The sequence below is a fragment of the Prionailurus bengalensis genome, chromosome D2, assembly GCF_016509475.1.
Source record: "Prionailurus bengalensis isolate Pbe53 chromosome D2, Fcat_Pben_1.1_paternal_pri, whole genome shotgun sequence".
Lineage (NCBI taxonomy): Eukaryota > Metazoa > Chordata > Mammalia > Carnivora > Felidae > Prionailurus > Prionailurus bengalensis.
In genome coordinates, this window is record NC_057351.1 from 52,544,473 (window position 1) to 52,564,155 (window position 19,683).

At 40.0% G+C, this 19,683-nt stretch overlaps 1 long non-coding RNA gene across 1 annotated transcript; it reads right to left on the reverse strand.

The window, feature by feature from the left end:
- Positions 1-3,194: 3,194 nt before the first annotated feature.
- On the reverse strand, positions 3,195-6,072 carry LOC122493544. The gene is made up of 2 exons (XR_006299917.1): positions 5,549-6,072; positions 3,195-5,445 (listed from the first exon to the last, which is right to left on the reverse strand). It is a non-coding gene; the product is annotated as an uncharacterized LOC122493544 (long non-coding RNA).
- Between the last annotated feature and the right edge of the window lie 13,611 nt (positions 6,073-19,683).

Sequence of the window (19,683 nt, forward strand, 5' to 3'; positions counted from 1 at the left end):
AACTGACTGAGCCACCCAGGCGCCTGAGATTTTAGATTTTTCTAATAGGTATGTTAAAAAGGTGAAAAGAAACAGATGAATTTAAGTGAATTGTGTGTGTATATGTATATATATATATATATATATATGTGTGTGTGTGTGTGTGTGTGTGTGTGTATGTGTATATATACACATATACACATACATATATATACATATACACACACAATTATACATATATGTATATATGTACATATATTTTATTAAGTTTATTTATTTTGAGAGGAAGAGAGAATGAAAGTGGGAAAGGGCAGAGAGAGAGAGAGAGAGAGAGAGAGAGAATCCCAGCAGGCTCTGCACCACCAGCACAGAGCCCAACGTGGGGCTCGAACACACAAACTGTGAGATCATAACCTGAGTCAAAGTCAGATGCTTAACCCACTGAGTTACCCAGGGGCCCCTAAGTGAATAAAATATTTTTAACCCAACATATTCAAAATAGTGTCATTTTAATATATAATTGATGTAAAATTATTAATGAGACATTTTACATTCTCTTTTTGCCCTAAATCTTCTAAATCTAGTGTGTATTTTACTCTTATAAAACATCTCAATTTAACCAGCCACATTTCAAGCACTCAGTAGCCACATGCGGCTGGAGGCTACTGTGTTAGCACAGAGAAGTAGCTGTAAAGAAACTTCTCAGTGCATAGAAGCTACAGCTAACACCTAAATAACTTAAACTTGAGCATGACAACCTGCCTAGTTTTTTGAGGCCAAGTTCAGTGCCGTTTAGAGAGGAGGTACTCAAAGTTTATTTTTCTAATTGAGTTATTTTTATTTTTTCAATTGAATGTTCATACTTGTTTTATGTAGATATGGTCAAAATACCTCACTGTAGCAATGAATCATTTTGTTCGTCATGAAACAAAACACAATTCATACATTTTACTTTGTTTCTCAGAAATGAGAGATGTTTTAAGAATGTGTTTTCATAAGATTTGCCAAAAGTTTTCATCACACAATAGCTTTTTTTTTTTCCCTCTTCCTTTTGGACAATTATTGAATTGATGAAGCTTTTAAGATAGGTAGGAACAGATGTGTTGACTCAATTTGGGAGGCAAAAACATTTTTACTTGAAGAGAAACCCTCAGGGAAATGGCAGTCTCTTAGGGGTGTTTAAAATCCAGTTTTAGGAAGTCCTGAGTCTTGAGCAGATGTTGTGATGGAGTTAAGAGCCAACAGAGTTTGACCCCACTCTCACAGTCCTCCAAATACTACAATGCAATACTAGGACCAGACTCCCTAACTGGACATTTCTTAAGGGGACTGACATTTTAACTAGTGCCCCGAAGTTGCCCTTCCAATTGGTCCTTTTAGGGAAATGTTAATCCCCTTTACTTCTCTTTAATTTTAGTGCTCCAGAATCTGCTTAGGGAAGGAAAGAGAAATGCTCTGCAAAGTTATGCAGGTGCTTTACAATATGGTGTGAGAAAGAAATTATTTTCATTAAAATACTAATGTTCAATTCAAACATGGGGGCCCTAACACAATTGAAACGGACTTGGAGAATAGCAACTGGAGAAGCTCTGTCTGCCACCTCATTCAATTGAATCCAATCCATTCTTCTTTCAGATTTGGAAAACAGACTTAGAGAGACAGAGACACCTGCTTAAATCACATAGCTATCCATTCAGAGGTCTGGATTTCAAGTTTTCTGGTTCTCTGTAGTATGAATTATAGCATTAAATAACATTTACTGAGTACTTACTAAGTGCTAGCCTCTGGGCTAAGTGATTTCCATAGATGTCAATGATTTACAAAATCTTTGCAATATAAGGCATTTCAAATTTATTTATTTTTCTTTTTAAGAAAAATATTTGTTTATTTATTTATTTATTTATTTATTTATTTTTATTTTTTTTTCAACGTTTTTTATTTATTTTTGGGACAGAGAGAGACAGAGCATGAACAGGGGAGGGGCAGAGAGAGAGGGAGACACAGAATCGGAAACAGGCTCCAGGCTCTGAGCCATCAGCCCAGAGCCCGACGCGGGGCTCGAACTCACGGACCGCGAGATCGTGACCTGGCTGAAGTCGGACGCTTAACCGACTGCGCCACCCAGGCGCCCCTAAAAAAAATATTTGTTTATTTGAGAGAGAGAGAGCAAGGGAGGAGCAGAGAGAGAGGGAGACAGAGGATTCAAAGCGGGCTCCGCACTGATAGCAGAGAGCCATATGCGGGGCTGGAACTCACAAACTGTGAGATCATGACCTGAACTGAAGTCCGGTCCATAACAGGCTGAGCCACCCAGGCAACCCTGAAATATTTCAAAAAAAAAAAAAAAAAAGCATAACTCTTCTCTAACAATTTTTTCCTGAAACTTCATTTGTTTTCTTAAACAGAAGTTGCTGACGCATAGGTATCCAGAATCTTAATCTGCAAAGGATGCTTAGGTATACTCCACTGGGCTGTGTTTTGATGGCTAAATAAACAATAACTTATTCACAACTCAAGCCCAATCTATTTCTATTAAGGTTGCAGAGTGGTATGGAAAGCACAGCTTTTGCCTTTTTTCCTTCCTTAGTTTTGTTCACTAATGACTTCTTCCTTCTTTTCCTTCCTTTTTACCTTCTCTCCCTCCCTCCTTCTCTCTCCTCCAACCCCAGTCTTCTTCTGTCCGTCCGTCCTTCCTTCCTTCCTTCCTTCCTTCCTTCCTTCCTTCCTTCTTTCCATTCTATTATAGGAAGTGAGGTGCTAAGGACATTTTCTGTCAAGATTCTAAACTTTTTTTATTTGTCTTGCCAACATATAGAATGTTGGACATGTAAGTGTCTTAGGCATCATCTGAAGAGAAGTAGAGGCCCAGAGAGGTAGAGGATTTTCTCTGAGGTCAACTAAATGAAACTGTACTGAGGTCAAAATGCTACTACATAGCAGGAATCCACTCAGCCCCAAGTGGAAAGTCATCAGAATAGCAAAGGCAATGTCTGGTTGGCCCTGAAGTGTCAATCCTTTTTTTAAGAACTTGATTCAATCTCAAACCAGCAAATTCCCTAGCTTCACCTGAAGGAGGGCCAGGATCCCTTGTCACGAGCCTCAGAATCAAAAGCAAATCGCTAATCATACTCAGTGCTTCAAAACCCATCAGTTGAGGGCCAGGCAGCCAGTGGGGTTTACGCAGAGTAGGTTCTCAGAAACATAAGGGTCAGGGCTTGGAAATAGACACAAGAGGAAAAAATGACTTTTATTAACCTGTGCCTGAAAGATTTAAAGCATCACTTGATTGTGGAATAAAACCAACACATTAAGAAGCCCTAATGAAAGAAAACTTGAAACTGGTTTTACATGTTGGAAGCCCAGTTTTTCAGATCCATTGTGATATTCTCAGCAGCAGGACATTCACTTTCCCATCCCAATGACTGCAGCAAAGGAATCTCCAAAGTCTATTTCTGGGCCTTAGTTTCTTTTGTAAAACAAGAGGATTTGTCCATATGGCCAGTGTATCTATATGTACAACCATGTGACTCTATAATCATATCAAAATAATAAAATGACATGTGGTTCGTTAAATTTTTTTATCATTCTGATTTTTCCCCCCTCCCAGTTTGTGGCTTGGCTGAACTGGCTGAACTGAGGGGAATACCTTTAATGTTCCAGATTACTTGTAGAGATTTTTATCTCACAATATTCCCCAAAGAATGTTAGGGCTGCTTCATTTCTCTGAGAGCCTTGCCTAGTAAACAATGTACAAACAAAACACTATTAGAGGTTCAGCAGTGTTTTCTGGAATAATCCCCAGTATGCTCACAATAAAGCCAAACTTCTTTACATGGCCTGCAAGGCCCTTGCCTGATCTGGCTCCTCTGTGCTTTCCAGGATTATATCAGACTCTCTCTCTCCTTATTTAATTTATTCTGGACACATGGCCTTCCTTTAGCTTCTGAAGGCACCATGCTGTTTGCCAACTCAAGGCCTTGATATGGCCTATTTTCTCTGCCGAAACTGTCTTCCCTCCCTCTTGGTCTGCTTGAATGATTCAAGCCTAAATATCACATCATCAGGGAAGTGATCACCTCATCCAAAACCGAAATCAGGCCACCCTGTCCTTTCTCATCAAAGCACTCAATAAAATTTGTGATTTACACATATTTCTATGTTTATTCATCTTCCTAACTAGTCTTTGAGGGAAGGGGCTGTTTCTTTCTGTGTTTGCTATTGTATTTCCTAGCACATAGTAGGTGCTCTTTGGGGACTATTGTGAGATAAAAATCTCTACAATATTTGCGATATTAGTAAAGGAGTAAATGTATTCACAGAAAATTCCCAGCACAGTCAGCCCTTATTGGTTGTTTAGATAGGACATGATTCTTGAGAACCCTTAGTGAAACCATGACTGACCTTGTTTTGGCATTGTGGAAATAGTTATTGGTCCTTCCATAATCTGACAACTCTTCCAATGTGTGTTTATTCAGACTGATTCAACCTCTTTAATGACTCAGTGGGAACACCATTAAGCCAGTTAATGCAAACTCAATTCCCTCAATTCGAGTTCTTGGTCAACTGCAGGGATGTTCTGGCCAAGAAGATACTTGAGATTTCGAGTTTGAACTAAAGTACTCTTAAGAGAAAAAAATCAAGTGAATCTCCAGTGATTGACACTGTCTATGAATAAAAGTGAGAATTAAGTCATATGTGGAAATACTACATAGTCACCTGACTGCAGTCAGTTTTATTTAGCTGTTGCTGGAGCCCCATGGAGAAGGGTTTATTTGTTAAGAATGGAATAGTTCTTTTAAAATTCTGTAGCAATCATCTCTCTCTCTCTCTCTCTCTCTCTCTCTCTCTCTTTTTTTCTCCAGTCCATGGAAAGTGTTATCTCAGGCGGCTTTGTGCAGGAAGTTGGGTTTATCACTTCCTCACAGTTGCACTTTGTCTAGGACTTAACTACATGCTATCAGATTACATCAAAATGTAGGCCTTTGTGTGTTTAACTCATCAAAGGAGTGGACCCTCAGGACTTGATATCACTTCACTGCATATGCAGCCATGTAGCAAAACAAAGCCTATCTAAACAGGACAGAACTATTTCTGTTGCGAGGCCACTCTGCTAGCTCGAGCTTGCAGAAATGGTCGGGTTTCAGGTGTCTGTAGTGTTTCACTTCTTGTTTTTATATTTATCTCGTTTTAGAATTGCAGTCATTTGCCTGGTTGTGTGCAAGGAAGGAAACCCAAAATATTACCTACAAGGGAGGAGACAAGATTGCTCCAATCCCCAGTGTCAGTTGGAGGCAGCACTAACCTTTACCTCATCATCTTGATTTTCACTTGAAAGCTGAAGTTGCTGCGGTCAGAGTCTGGGCTCCAGGGATGGCCACACAGGGGGTTTGAATCCTGGCTCCTCTGTTTCCTGCTTGTGCGTCCTGGGGCAAGTTATTTCACCTCCTTGGGCTTCCGTTTCTCTGTCTGAAAAATGGAAAAATTACAGCACCTGCCTAATAGCCTTATGATATGGAATAAATGATAGGGATGAAATAGTGTGTGAAAAGTGCACATGGAATGTGCTCACCACAGGAGGCATATCAGTCTTGTGAAGCCGGGGGGTCCTGCACGCCACACCCTGCAGAGTGAATGGCAAGGCCGGCACAGTCCCGGGCTGGCTCAAGTTTCTCAGGCTGCACTTCCACCTTTGGGGCCTCGTTGCTAGTTTCTTCTCTGCGGAGTTCCCTCTTCTCTGCGGTGGGCTGGCTGCCAGATGCCGCCTCTATTGGCAGCCACAGGAAGCCGATGCAACTGTGAAGTAATACTTCTGCCCCGGGGCTGGCCCCGCCCTGTTGACCAAGGGTTTTAGATCTGCTCAGCCAACTCCTTTTAATATCTTGCCTAAAAAGGACTTCTCACCCTGCTCTGCTGCACTGGGCGATGGCTGCCTGCCCTAGAGGGCTCAGACAAACAGCTTTCGGGGGATAGAAATGGGGAAGGGAACTTCTTCCTCCCAGACGAATGTTTTGGGAGTTGGGGGTACCATCTTGCAGCAACTGTCTGATATGATGATCATTTACCAAAATCATATGTCAAAGGAAGAGGGATAGGCTTGATTTTATAAAATCCTTCCAAGCCAGTGGAGTATAATGAGGTGCTCTGAAAAAAAAAAAATTATTTGCATCATGGCAGTATGCAAATTTTCACAGACCTATGACTGGAAAGAAATTAAATTACACCTAAAAAACTTTATAATTTAAGAAGGTAAATGTTTTTTCTTTTCCTTTTTGAAAGTCTGAAACCATTCTAAATAGGAAATTGAAACAAGCATAATGCTTTATTGCTTCTTTATACTCTGGTTATTCACTGATGGCTCCCTACCTTGATGGTTTCCTCCCTTCCGGCTTCTGAGGTGGCAGATGCCCTGTGAGCCACACTCCACCTCAGCTGTTCAGATCACTTCAGAGCCACAAACACCTTCCATTCAGTGCCAGCTGGCTTTGGCTTGGTGTCAGAGGTTCTCATCCAGTGGATTTTGCCTCTCTGCCTGGCCCCATGGGGTGAGCTCTTTGGCTATCTCTTTAGCTCTTGTCCTTGGATGCTGTCTCTTGGAGCTCCCGTTCGTGACCGGAGGGCCAGTCTCATGTCACCCTCAAGCTCTGCACAAGAGACAGATTCCCAGGCTGGAATCTAGCATCTTGGGCTTTGGGAAGATTTGAGACATTTGGCTACAACTCTCTTGAAACAGTAGTGAATGCTAGTGGAAAACCAGGTCTTTCTTTTGATTGATTTGATTAAAATACATTTTTTTTCTAATTGCAAAAGCAGTACATGCATACACACGTGCGTGCGCGCGCACACACACACACATACACACACACAAGCTCCTAAACACAGAAATATGTAAAATTTAAAATTGAGGGGCTTCATATTAACCTCCTAGTGATAATTCTTTGTTATATACTGTCTCAGATTTATTTCAGTGCATATAAAAGCATTTTTTACTTCACACAAAAAAAATGAGAATGGGATGCATACCTACTCTTCTGTAATTTGTGTGTTTTCCTTAACAGTATATCTTGAATAGATTGAAATGCCAGCATACACAGATTTACTCCATTATTTTGTATGACTGTGGCTATTCCACAGTAGAGTGGACTATAAATTATTTACTCGATTCCTTACTCATGGACCTTGCACTATTTAAGATTTTTTTCTTTGGCTTAACAAGCAGTGCAATACTGAACATCCTTGTACAAACATCTTTGTGTGCATGTGTGAGTATTTCTGTAGAATTGTTGGGTTGAAGGGGATGCACATTTCACATTTTAATAAACTATGTTAAATTGTGTATCAGTGTACCAGTTTGCGATCTGCTAAGAAATCTGAGAAGCCCTGTTTCCTCAAATACTTACCAACTCTAGTATTACTAAATTTTGTAAGTCTACTGGGCAAAAAACTTGTTCATTGGTGTTGCTTTTATTATTAGCAATGTTGAACATCTTTTAGAATGTTTTTTTGACTATCCATATTTCCTCTTATGAGAGTTTTCTGTTTGTATCCTTTATGCAATTTTCTGTTGAGTTGTCTTTTTCTTTTTTTAATGTTTGTTTATTTTTGAGACGGAGACAGAGCGCGAGTGGGGGAGGGGCAGAGAAAGAGGGAGACACAGAATCTGAAACAGGCTCCAGGCTCTGAGCTGTCAGCATAGAGCCCGATGGTGGGGCTCAAACCCATGAACCGTGAGATCATGACCTGAGTGGAAGTCAGATGTTCAACCGACTGAGCCACCCAGGTGACCCAATGAGTTGTCTTTTTCTTATTGATCTGTGCAGCAGTTAGGATGTTTTCAGAATGCTTACTAAAAGATGACTTGTATTTATTGTTTATTATTCTAGAATATGATATCTAAAGATAAGGTATTCCCGAGTTGGGCAGTGGCTTAGCAGTCTTGGGTGCAGATACTTTTGCTGCTATGTTTTACTCAGCTTGTGCTTTTGTGGTTTCAAAATGGCTGCCATACTTCCGGTCATCACATTATAGACAGCTATCTCCACAGGTCCAAAAAAGGCTCTCCTATCCCCAATTCTCAAGCTTCGTTTTTGATCATTAAGGAAAACTTCTAACTAGCTTGCCTGCAGATATCTGCCCCTACCCAGGTCCCACTGGCCGGGATTGAGTCACATGCCCCTTTTCAGGCTATGATACCCATGCATCTTCCATTAAAAAGAATGTATTTATTTATTTTGAGAGAGAGAGAAAGTGTGTGCATGCAAGTGGAGGAAGGGCAGAGAGGGGAACAGAGAGAGAATCCCAAGCAGGTTCTGCACCAGCAGGGCAGAGCCCAGTGGGCTCGAATTTACCACCTGTGAGATCATGACCTGACTGGAAGTCAGACGCTTAATGACTGAGCCCCCCTGGTGCCCCAACATCTGCCATTTTTAATGAGACTAGTCTCCATGCCGTCTCCTGAATTAGTTGAATCAGGCAGATGCAATTTGATTATAGCGCAACAATTTGAATGTAGGCACAAATTCTGAATACCTAAATACCTGAGTGCTCAATACCTGAAATACAAGATTATCTTTGGCTTTGAATGGTGAATCTTTAAAGGATCAGTGTATGACTTGAGCATGGGCAGACCAGCTCCTTAATATCTGGCCACTCTCAGTAAGTCATAATATCCTGCTTAAACCCCCAAAGCAGAATAGTGCATGGCTTTCTCCTCTGGGCAGCAAGAGGTGGTTGGACTTCACCTGGTCTGTGAAGCCACTGTTAGGCCAGTTGGGATCTTCTGGCAAAATTTCTGGACCTCTCCAGAGGGGATGAGGGGCCCACAGGTGGCTATAACAATACCTACCCTTTTAAATGGGTGCTGAGTTCTGACTGAAGGGATGGGAAGCTACAACCTCCTTCACTACTTTTGGAGTAGGGACCTCCCTCTTCTCCCTACTGGGCAGAGAGACAATGGGAAGTAGTAGTTATAGCTTATTTTTGCTTTGGTTATTTCTTGTAAGTCAGTGGTCTCAGAGGAAAGAGAAATCTGATCTTAATTACGTCTTTGTGACATGAAAATTACCTTCTTTTAAAAATAAATCTTTGGGGCACCTGAGTGGCTCAGTTGGTTAAGCATCTGACTCTTGATTTCGGTTCAGGTCATGATCATACAGTTTGTGGGTTTGCGCCCCACTTTGGGCTGCGTGCTGACAGCAGAACCTGCTTGGGATTCTGTCTCTCCTTCTTTCTCTGCCCCTTCCCTGCTTGTGTTCTCCTCCTGTCTCTCAAAATAAACAAACTTAAAAAAGTGCTTATTCAGTTTTGAGAGAGAGAGAGCGAGAGAGCGTGCGTGTGTGCATGAGCAGGGGAGAGGCAAAGGGACAGGGCGATAGAGGATCCGAAGTGGGCTCTACGCTGACAGCAGTGAGCCTGATGCAGGGCTCAAACTCACGAACCAGAAGATCATGACCTGAGCCTAAGTTGGACCTCAACTGACTGAGCCACTCAGGTGCCCCAAGAAAATTATATTTTAATTGGACTAAGACACATCCTCAGGTTCACCTTTTCTACTCCCAGAGTCTCAATGAATACCAAATGGTATGTTCTGGATACCAAAACTCTTGATTTTTATTAAACTGAGGTTATGGACATGGAAGGCTGAGTTCCAGAATCACTTAGCTCATCTTTATCCTTCTGCCTTGATCTGTTCTAATTTCTCAACTTGACAACCCCAAAATGAAAATTCAAACAAAAGTCAGCCCCCTCTTCTTCCCTCTTAATCCTGTTCCCTACATCACAATAGTTACTGTGATAGCTGAGTGCTTATTAGGCTAAAAGTATTCACTTTCACTTTTAACCTTAGAGAATCCTACACAGCTATTATTTAAATGTATCCCCATTTTATCTTTTCGCATGCTATTGTACATAGACTTAAAAAAATTTCATTTCCAGTTTTTTGTTGCTTGTATATAAAAATATAATTGGGGGTGCCTGGGTGGCTTAGTTGATTGAGCATCGACTCTTGATTTCAGCTCAAGTCATGATCCCAGGGTTGCTGGATCAAGCCCCATGTTGGGCTCTGTGCTGAGTGTGAAACCTGCTTAAGATTCTCTCTCTCCCTCTCTCTTTGCCCTCCCCTGCGCTCTCTCTCTTTCTCAAATTAAAAAACAAAACAAAAAAATGTTTAGAAATATAATTGATTTTTGTATGTTGACTTTGTGTCCTGTGACCTTGCTATTAGTTTTACTAGATTTTTTTGTAGATTCCTCAGTCTTTTCTACATATGTGATCATGTTGTTTGTGGATACAGATAATTTTACTTCTTCCTTTCCAATCTGGATGGAAAGGCTCCAGGAGTAGTCCTAAAGGCAGCCAGCTTGATGAGCAGTCCTTTGGTTTATTGGGCTGCCTCAAGCAATGAAATCACATGTAGTGGTCTTTTCTGACTCTTTGGTTTTATGCATGCTATTTGTTCTTTCTCTTTCCTTTATTTGAGGACTTCCTTCCTTACTTGATAAGTTTAATTTGAAAACTAGTTCACTCAGAGAAAGTACCTTATTTCTAAAGTATTTTTCCTCTGGCTGGTGGTCAAATCTGCCATTCTTGGAGGGTTGACCACCTTCTCTTTTCCATTTCCTTCTTTGGTTGCATAATGAAATAATCATTCCCTGCAGACTCATTAGCCAGTTTGTCCACTGGCTGTTCCCTGATTTTTGCTAAATGACTTTTACCAGCAAGTGGTCTGGTGTCCTTTGAAAATCAAAGTCTGGGACATGCTTTGCCCCTTGTTCCCCAGATTTTAAATGCCCTTTATCAAGCAGCTTCTCATGCTGGGAAAACCACAGTTGGTCTCTACTTCTCCCTCACTTCTTTAAAATTACTTGATAGTAACTTTACCTAACTCTTTGATTCTTTATCTTAGTTATTTGTACATTTGTTTACTTTAAATATTTTTCCTCCAAATATTACATATTCTTTCAACTGATTCTGATTATTTTTATTTACCCCTCCTTTATCTGTTTTGGAAGCTACTTCTTTTTCTCTTTAGCTCTTTCTTTGTTAAAAGGAAAGGACAAAATAATATCCAATCAATAATATTCAATCCAGTGATTTTTAGACTTTCCTTCATGGAAATATGTTACAAGATTCTTTAAACTTACTGAAGCTTTTTTTTTTTTTTTAGCTGATTATGGTAAAAGAAAAGTTTATCATAATTATACAGAAGGTGTCCCAGAGGATCAGCATGAATATTGGCCTACAGAGGATCCACTCTCAAGCATCGGGATAATCCTGGATTTTTACTGATCATTCCCTTTTCATTTTTCTTTGTCTTTTCTTTCCTGTTTGCTTTTGCATTTCCTTGCCTTTGGCACCAGCTCATTTTCCTTGAGTCTTTTTTCTTTTTGGAAAACAGCATGAGTAAGTGGAAGGAACACGGACTTTGGCGTATTAATAGGCCTGAGTTTCAACACCACTTTGCCTGTTACTAGTTGTGTATCCTTGGGAAAGTTACTTACCCTTTTGGAGTTTCAGTTTTCTTCTAAGGACTGCCTGTGAAACTATGAATAAAATTCATAAGGCATCTAGCACAGTGCCTGACCCATGGAAGATACTCAATACATGTTACCTATGACCATTACCTTTTACTCCTCTGACTTTCTTGCTCCTTTCTGTAATCATTTGACATTCATTATTGGACTTGGATGAATCTATACATTTGTGATCTTTGAAAGTAGTGGTTTACCTCTTCTTTCCTCTTTTTTTTTTTTAATGTTTATTGATTTATTTTGAGAGAGAGAGAGTGAGCAGGGGAGGGGCAGAGAGAAAGAGGAAGAGAGACTCCCAAGCAGACTCCATGCTCAGTGTGGGGAGCCTGACATGAGGCTCAATCTCATGACTGTAAGATCAGGACGTGAGCTGATATCAGGAGGTGGACACTTAACTGATGAGCCATCCAGGTGCCCCTCCTCTTCTTCTTCCCTCTTAATAGTAGTCAGTGATATGATGTCAGAAAAATAGCTTATGCAGTCAGCTTGAATTACAAGAGAATGAATAAAAGTTGAATGTGTCTAGAATCATAATGGTAGAGCCTCAGTAGATTTTAGAGACCCAGCTGCTTCAACTCTTTTTATTTTATAGATGAACTGACATAACAAAGGTAAGCAATTTATTTGCGCTTCCTCCCTCACACCAGCCCCTGACAGTCACTGATCTGCTTTCTGTCTCTATGGACTTGCTTATTCTGGACATTTCATACAAATGGATTCATATAGCTGTGATCTTTTGTGTCTGACTTCTTTCACTCAGTATAATATCTTCAGTTCATACTTGTTTAATAATTCAAATTATAGGAAAGTATAATGAAGAAAATAAAAAATATTCTGTAATCCCACCTACCATTGATAAAGACTGTTAACAGTATGGTGTCTCCCACATAAATACATTTACACTAGTCACACCTTTTACTTGGATTTGGTTTTCCACTTAGGACTTGTGAAACAGCTCCCTGTGTCAACACACATGCAGGGGCGCCTGGGTGGCGCAGTCGGTTAAGCGTCCGACTTCAGCCAGGTCACGATCTCGCGGTCCGTGAGTTCGAGCCCCACGTCAGGCTCTGGGCTGACGGCTCAGAGCCTGGAGCCTGTTTCCGATTCTGTGTCTCCCTCTCTCTCTGCCCCTCCCCCGTTCATGCTCTGTCTCTCTCTGTCCCCAAAATAAATAAACGTTGAAAACACACATGCAGATCTCTTTATTCTCTTTTACATTCTGTGTGGTGTTGTATTATATGATTTTAGTCTAGGTTGTTTAACAAACCTGCTGAGGGTATCCTTCTCCTCCCCACTCCTGCCTCACCCAACAGTTTGCATCCTAACTGCTGAATGTGAATTTATTTTTGAAATCCCAATATTAGAGGAAAATAAACAGGAATAGCTTCCATTACTCTGAAGTTAGCTTGGTTACACTGGGACATTCATACATCAGTACAAGCTAGATAAACTTTGAGGTTGCTTCTAATTTCAGATTCTTTAATTCCTGGGATTAGTTCCACAATCATGGTACTTCTAGGGACATAGAGGCAAATGTCTAGGACTGGGAATTAGGAGGCCTAGGTTTAGCCTTCATTTTGCTAAGGACTAGCTCTGGGCCATTGGAAAGTTACTTATTTCTTCAGATTTCAGTTTCTTCATCTGTGAAATGAGGTGAATGGGCTAATTGGTTTCTATCAACTGAGGTCACTGCCCAGTTTACAATGATTTCCCTTCTCCCGGAATAGCTTTACTCCCTTAGCGTAGGCCCTCAGTAGCCATGTTATATTATGAGACACTCCTTTCTCAGCCATTATCTGATTTTTCTAGTGGAAGCCATTTGTCACAAGTCAATCCAATCAAAATCCTTCTTTAGGATTTTTTAATGTGAACCACAGACAATATGGGCAGTTCCTCTCTTGTGGTGGGGAGATGTGAGAAGTGAAACTTGGTAGCCATTGGTAACCATATTATCAGTGAATTGAGGTTCTAATGTAGAGAGGGAAGGGGTGAGACTTCTGTGCTATGAGTTAGTGGGAGAGTAATCACATAAAAAAGGAGCTACCTCTAAATGCAATGTGAGGTTCTGAATTGGGTCCTGTAACGGAAAAAGGACAGTGGAAAAACTGATGATCCAAGTAATGTCTATAGTTAATAGTACTGTTCATAACCAATGTTAATTTTGTAGTTTTAATGAAGATGCCATGTTTATGTAAGATGTTGACATTAGGGGAAACAGGCTGAGAACTCTCTAAACTATCTCTGCAATATAAACATCATATGCTTCCTGATAGGATGCAACAAGAAGGGTACGGTATTACTTATGTGGTATTCTTTTTAAAAATATACACCTGAATTTAACCACTAGGAAATATGATTGAGAGACATTCTTTAAATGACTAGATGGTGCCCTTAAAAAATGTCAAGGTCATGAAAGACAAAGAAAGATAGGAATTCTTCCAAATTGGGGAAATTTAGGAGACATGAAAACTACATGAAATGAATGATCTGGATTCCATCTTGGACCCCAAAAAAGATCATTAGTAAGATAATTGGAAGCATTTGAATACTTTTGAATAATTTATTAAATAAATTAATGTTTGTTTATTTATTTATTTTGAGAGAAAGAGCAAGCACACGCCATGTGCATGAGCAGGGGAGGGGCACAGAGAGAGAGAGAGAGAGAGAGAGAAGGAGAGAGAGAATCCTAAGCAGGCTCCATGCTATCAGCTTGGAGCCTGATGTGGGGCTCAGTCCCATGACCTGTGAGATCATGACCTGAGCAGAAATTAAGAGTCAGAGCCTTAACCTACTGAGCCATCCAGGCACCCCCTACTTGCTAATAGTATTGTATCAATACTAATTTCATGGTTTTGATTTTTTTTTTTTTTTTTGGTCATAAAAGATGTTAACATTTGGGAAAGCTATAGGAACAGTGTAGGAATTCTTTTTTTTTTTTTTTTTTTTTACCACTTTTGCAACTTTTTTTATTTAAGTCTGAAATTATCTCAGAATTGAAAAGCTTACCAAAAGGTGATATCATTGGCATGGTGTAGGCAACTCCAAACACCCATCCCTCCACAGAAACATAAAAAAAAAATCAGAAACTGTTAAAACCAACTTTGTCAGAACTCTGGAAAATAGTAAAAAACTTAGAGCAATGAAGCAAATGTTGAATCAAGAAAAAGAACCTAAAAGGGATAGGAAATCTCTGTGGCATTTTTCCTTGCCCTTGCCCTTGCCCTTGCCTCACACCTCCCTAGTAAGGTGACAGTCTTGAAGATAGCAACCTGAGTTCCCAGTGTGGAACCTTGGCCTTGGTTCTAGAGAGAGCAGAGCACACCTTATTAGCTAGTCATTGTGTTTGTCTGCTCTACTCTGAAGGCTACCTGAAGGACTAATTAACACAAGGTATGTCTGTGTTTCGTCTAACTCAGAGATTACTCAGGACAGAAAAATGGTGGACATAGCACAGACATTGTAAGGTATAAAAAACAAACAAACAAATCAAAACAACAACAACCACCCTGCAGCTTCTTGGGGGCAAAAAGATTAAAGTTGAGACATACAATAGACCACCTAAGGCTTGGGAGGTAAGCTGGGAGAGATTTTTTTTTTTGAAACTTAGGTTATTCAGAAAAGCCTGTGTACATACTGGGGAATTTAGAAAGCCACGCGCATACCCAAGACAAGACACATCCTCAGAAAGGACCCAGGAAGACCCTAGCTTTCAACTCTGGATGATCTTTAGGCTTGTTGCAAGTAGCAGGTGAAGGCTAAGGCAGTGTTGTAAGTAGCCTGCCTAAGCATTAAAGAATGCCCCAACATAGCCAATCTGCAAAGAACGTGAGAGATATTTATTTTTTTGTTTGTTTGGTGTTTAAACTCTTGGCATCAAGGAAATCTTTCTTTCTTCCTTTCTTTTTAAAAAAAAATTTTAATGTTTATTTGGGAGGGAGGAGCAGAGAGAGAGGGAGGCACAGAATCTGAAGCAGGCTCCAGGCTCTGAGCTGTCAGTGTGGGACTTGAACCCACAAATCATGAGATCAGGACCTGAACCTAAGTTGGAGGCTTAACTGACTGAATTACCCAGGCACTCCAAGGAAATCTATTTTGAAGGACTAGCTGAATGCAGGTAAGGAACAGAGACTTCAGTGACCATATGCAATAAAGAATACAGTCTCTACAAAAATAGTTTGGAAAAATCACAGACAAATGGACAGCAGTGGTCCTCAACAATCTAGAACAGTAAACACTGGAGAAGGAGGAAAATCTGATTTCTGGAATTACCATATTATAATATTCAAATGTACAATGTTCTATGAAAAAAATCACAAAATTATACAAAGATATAGCAAAGTATGGTCTACTTAAGAGATAAAAATAAATTGACAGAAGACCAGATATTCGAGTTATTAGACAAAGGGTTTTTAAAAAATTTAATGTTTATTTATTTTTGAGAAAGAGAGAGAGATAGCATGAGTAGGGGAGGGACAGAGAAAGAGGGAGACACAGAATCTGAAGCAGTCTCCAGGCTCTGAGCTGTCAATGGAGAGCCTGATGCGGGGCTCAAACTCATGAACCATGAGACCATGACCTGAACTGAAGTTGGACGCTTAACTGACTGAGCCACCCAGGCATCCCAAAATTAACAGTCTTAAATATGCTCAAAGAGCTAAAGGAAATCAGAAAAATAATGCATGAATACAATGAAAATACCAATAAAGAAATACAAGCTATAAAGAGGAGCTATATAGAGGAAAATACCAATAAAGAAATACAAGCTATAAAGAGAAGAAATTCTGGAGCTGAAAAGTACAGTAACTGAAATAAAAAATTCACTGGAGGTATTCAGTAGCAGATTGAGCAGAGAGAAGAAACAAATAAACGAACTTAATGATAGGACAATTGAAATTATATATACTGAGAAGCAGAAAGAACAAAAAAAAAGAAAAGTGAACAGAACCCAAGGTACCTGTGGTACAATCAAGCCAACCAACATATGTTTTGGGAGTCCCAGAAGGAGGAGACAGAGAAAGGGGCAGAGAGATTACTTAAAGTAATAGCGACCAAACACTTTCCAGTTTGATGACTCTATATGTCCAGGAAGCTCAACAAACCCCAAGTATGGTAAACTCAAAGAAATTCATACTGAGACACATTATAATTAAACTGTTGAAACAAAGACAGAATCTTGGAAAACAGTAAAAGAAACTCATTATGTTCAAGGGATTCTTAATAACACTAACAGCCAATTTCTTAGGCAGTAGGCAATATTTAAAGTGCTGGGGAAAATCAAGAGTCTATATCTGGCTAAACTATCCTTCAAGAATGAAGGAGAAATTAAGACATTACCAGATAAATAAAAGCGGGAGGGAGTTTGTTAAGAATAGACCTGCCCTGGGGCACCTGAGTGGCTCAGTCGGTTGAGCGTCCAACTTCGGCTCAGGTCATGATCTCGCAGTTTGTGAGTTGAGCCGGCGACGGGCTCTGTGCTGACAGCTCAGAGCCTGGAGTCCGCTTCAGATTCTGTGTCTCCCTCTGTCTGCCCCTCCGCTGCTTGCACTTTGTCTCTCTCATTGTCTCAAAAATAAATAAACATTAAAAAAAAAAAAAAAGGAATAGACCTGCCCTACAAGAAATGTTAAAGGGAGTTCTCAGGTCCAACTTTCGGCCATACAAAGAAATAAAAATCTTGGGTAAATGTAATTACACAAGTAAATAAAAAGCCAATATTATTGCATTTTAATTTGTAACTCTACTTTTAATTTCTTGCATGATTTGAAAGACAAATGCCCAAAATATGATAAATCTATGTTGTTGGCACACATAGTGAAAAATTCAAGGTGTGTAATGGTGTAATTGAAAACTATCATTTTTGTAAAAAAAAAAAAAGTGTGTGTGTTGTGCACATGTGTGTGTACACACCCAGGTCACAGATGTACACACACATGCCTGTATGGCATAGAACATCTATGGGCATGCAACATCCCTGAAAGGGTATACAAGAACACTGATAAGTTGTTTCCCTTATAATTTTGCCAGCTAGATGGACATGTTCCCAGCAGTTAATTCTTATTCCTTGTCTCAAATCTGTTACTTTTTTCATTTCTCCATTTCCAGAAAAGCAATACCACTTATCCAGTTGATTATGACAGAATAATGGAAATCAGGTTTGTTTCTTCTCTTTTTCTCACCCCCCCCCCCGGGTTAAATTGATCATTAAATCCTGTTAATTTTATCTCTCAAACATATCTCAACTTCGTCTACTTCTATTTCAGAAGATGTTGTCTATTCCCAAATGTTTGTTGTTCCTTTCATCCTGGGTCATAGAACTCTTGATTTTCAGCTGGATCTGTAGTCTCTAGAGTCACCATTTTATTTCCCAACACTCCTTGCAACCAGATGGGGCCCATGTGAGTTCTTTCCAATGAATTGTAACTAAAAGTGTCATGCTTCATTTCTAAAAATGCTCTTAAGGGGAGGGGACATACCTTTTTTTCCCCCTTTCTCATTCATGTAGGCTGGAATGCAAACAGTATGATTGGAGTCAGAGCAGCCATCTTGGACTAGGCAGTGGAAGTCACATGTTGAGAAACAAGATAGAGGGAATCTGGTCGTTTGGAAATTGTGGAGCCACCAATCTAATTCTAGGTTGACTATGTGTAGACTATAGTTATATCAGACGGACGGACATAAACATCTGTCTGTCCAAGCCATTGTAATTTGGAGTTTTCTGTCCCAGCTATTCCTAATCCCAAATGATAAAATGTCTCTCCATTTTGGGGTGCCTGGGTGACTCAGTTGGTTGAGCATCCAACTCTGGCTTTCGACTCAGGTCATGGTCTCACAGTTTGTGAGTTTGAGCCCCATGTGGGGCTCTTCACTGATGGTGGGGTGCCTGCTTGGGATTCTGTCTCCCTCTCTCTCTGCCCCTCCTCTGCTGGCTGTATATCTCTCTGTCTCTCAAAAATAAATAAATAAACATTAAAAAAAAAAATCTCTCCGGGGCGCCTGGGTGGCTCAGTCGGTTGAGTGACCGACTTCAGCTCAGGTCATGATCTCACAATTTGTGGGTTCGAGCCCCACATCGGGCTCTGTGCTGACAGCTCAGAGCCTGGAGTCTGCTTTGGATTCTGTGTCTCCCTCTCTCTCTGCCCCTCTCCCACTCATGCTCTGTCTCTCTCTGTCTCAGAAATAGATAAACATTAAAAAAAAAAAAACTCTCCATTTTGACCATTAACCCCTTGGTTCAAGTCCAACACATCTCGCCTGAACTGCTGCATTAGCATCCTGACTGTTCCAACCACATCCAATCTTGACCTCTCTCTCCAATCAATTCCAACCAGACATTCCAACCAGAGTAGTCTTGTAACTATACATGCAAGAACACATCACTCCCTTGTTTATAATCCTTTAATGAATATTCATTAGTTTTAGAGTAAAGTTGGAAATTCTCAATACAGCCTATGCAATCTGTCATTATCTGGTCCCTGAAACTTCTTCAGCTCATCTCTTGACTTTTTCCCCTTATTCTCTGGCCTTCAATCATATCAAAACTTCAAATATCCTATCCCCTCTACTGTTACATTTATCTTAAATCTTCTTTCCTCAATCCTTACTGCCTAACTTCTACTAATCTTTTACATCTCTGAGAAAAGGTAATTTCTTCAGGAATTGGTCAGAGGCCATTACTGCACTTCCTCACGGCATCATAGACTAAAAAGATAGTCTTTACTTCCACTTACATAATTATTTTTGCAATTCATTTAATGTTTCAAATGGTGTGTGAGCCTAATGTACCTACAGATGTATTCCATAGATATTTTTTGCTTTTCTTAAAATTAAACTTGAAGAACTTTATTTAGTACATTTTTTTTGGTTTGTCTCAGGTCCTACCCAGTCATTCTATGTCACAAATTTGTGTTCCTTTCCTGTGTACCCTAGACCTTTGTATCTTTGGCCTGTCTCCATTAAACTAGAAGCTCTGTTAGAGTAAGGATGGTGCTTATCTTCCACATCACTCTATGCCCTCTACCTTAATATGCTTGAGGCATATCAAAAGCTGTGGAAATCTTGTCAAATGAATGAAGGTAGTGAACGAACTGCCCTTGTCATAATTACTAATAGTCTTTTCCTTCCTTTGGCTTTATTTTCAATATAAGATACTATATGGAGATAAGTATGGGGAAGTAACCAC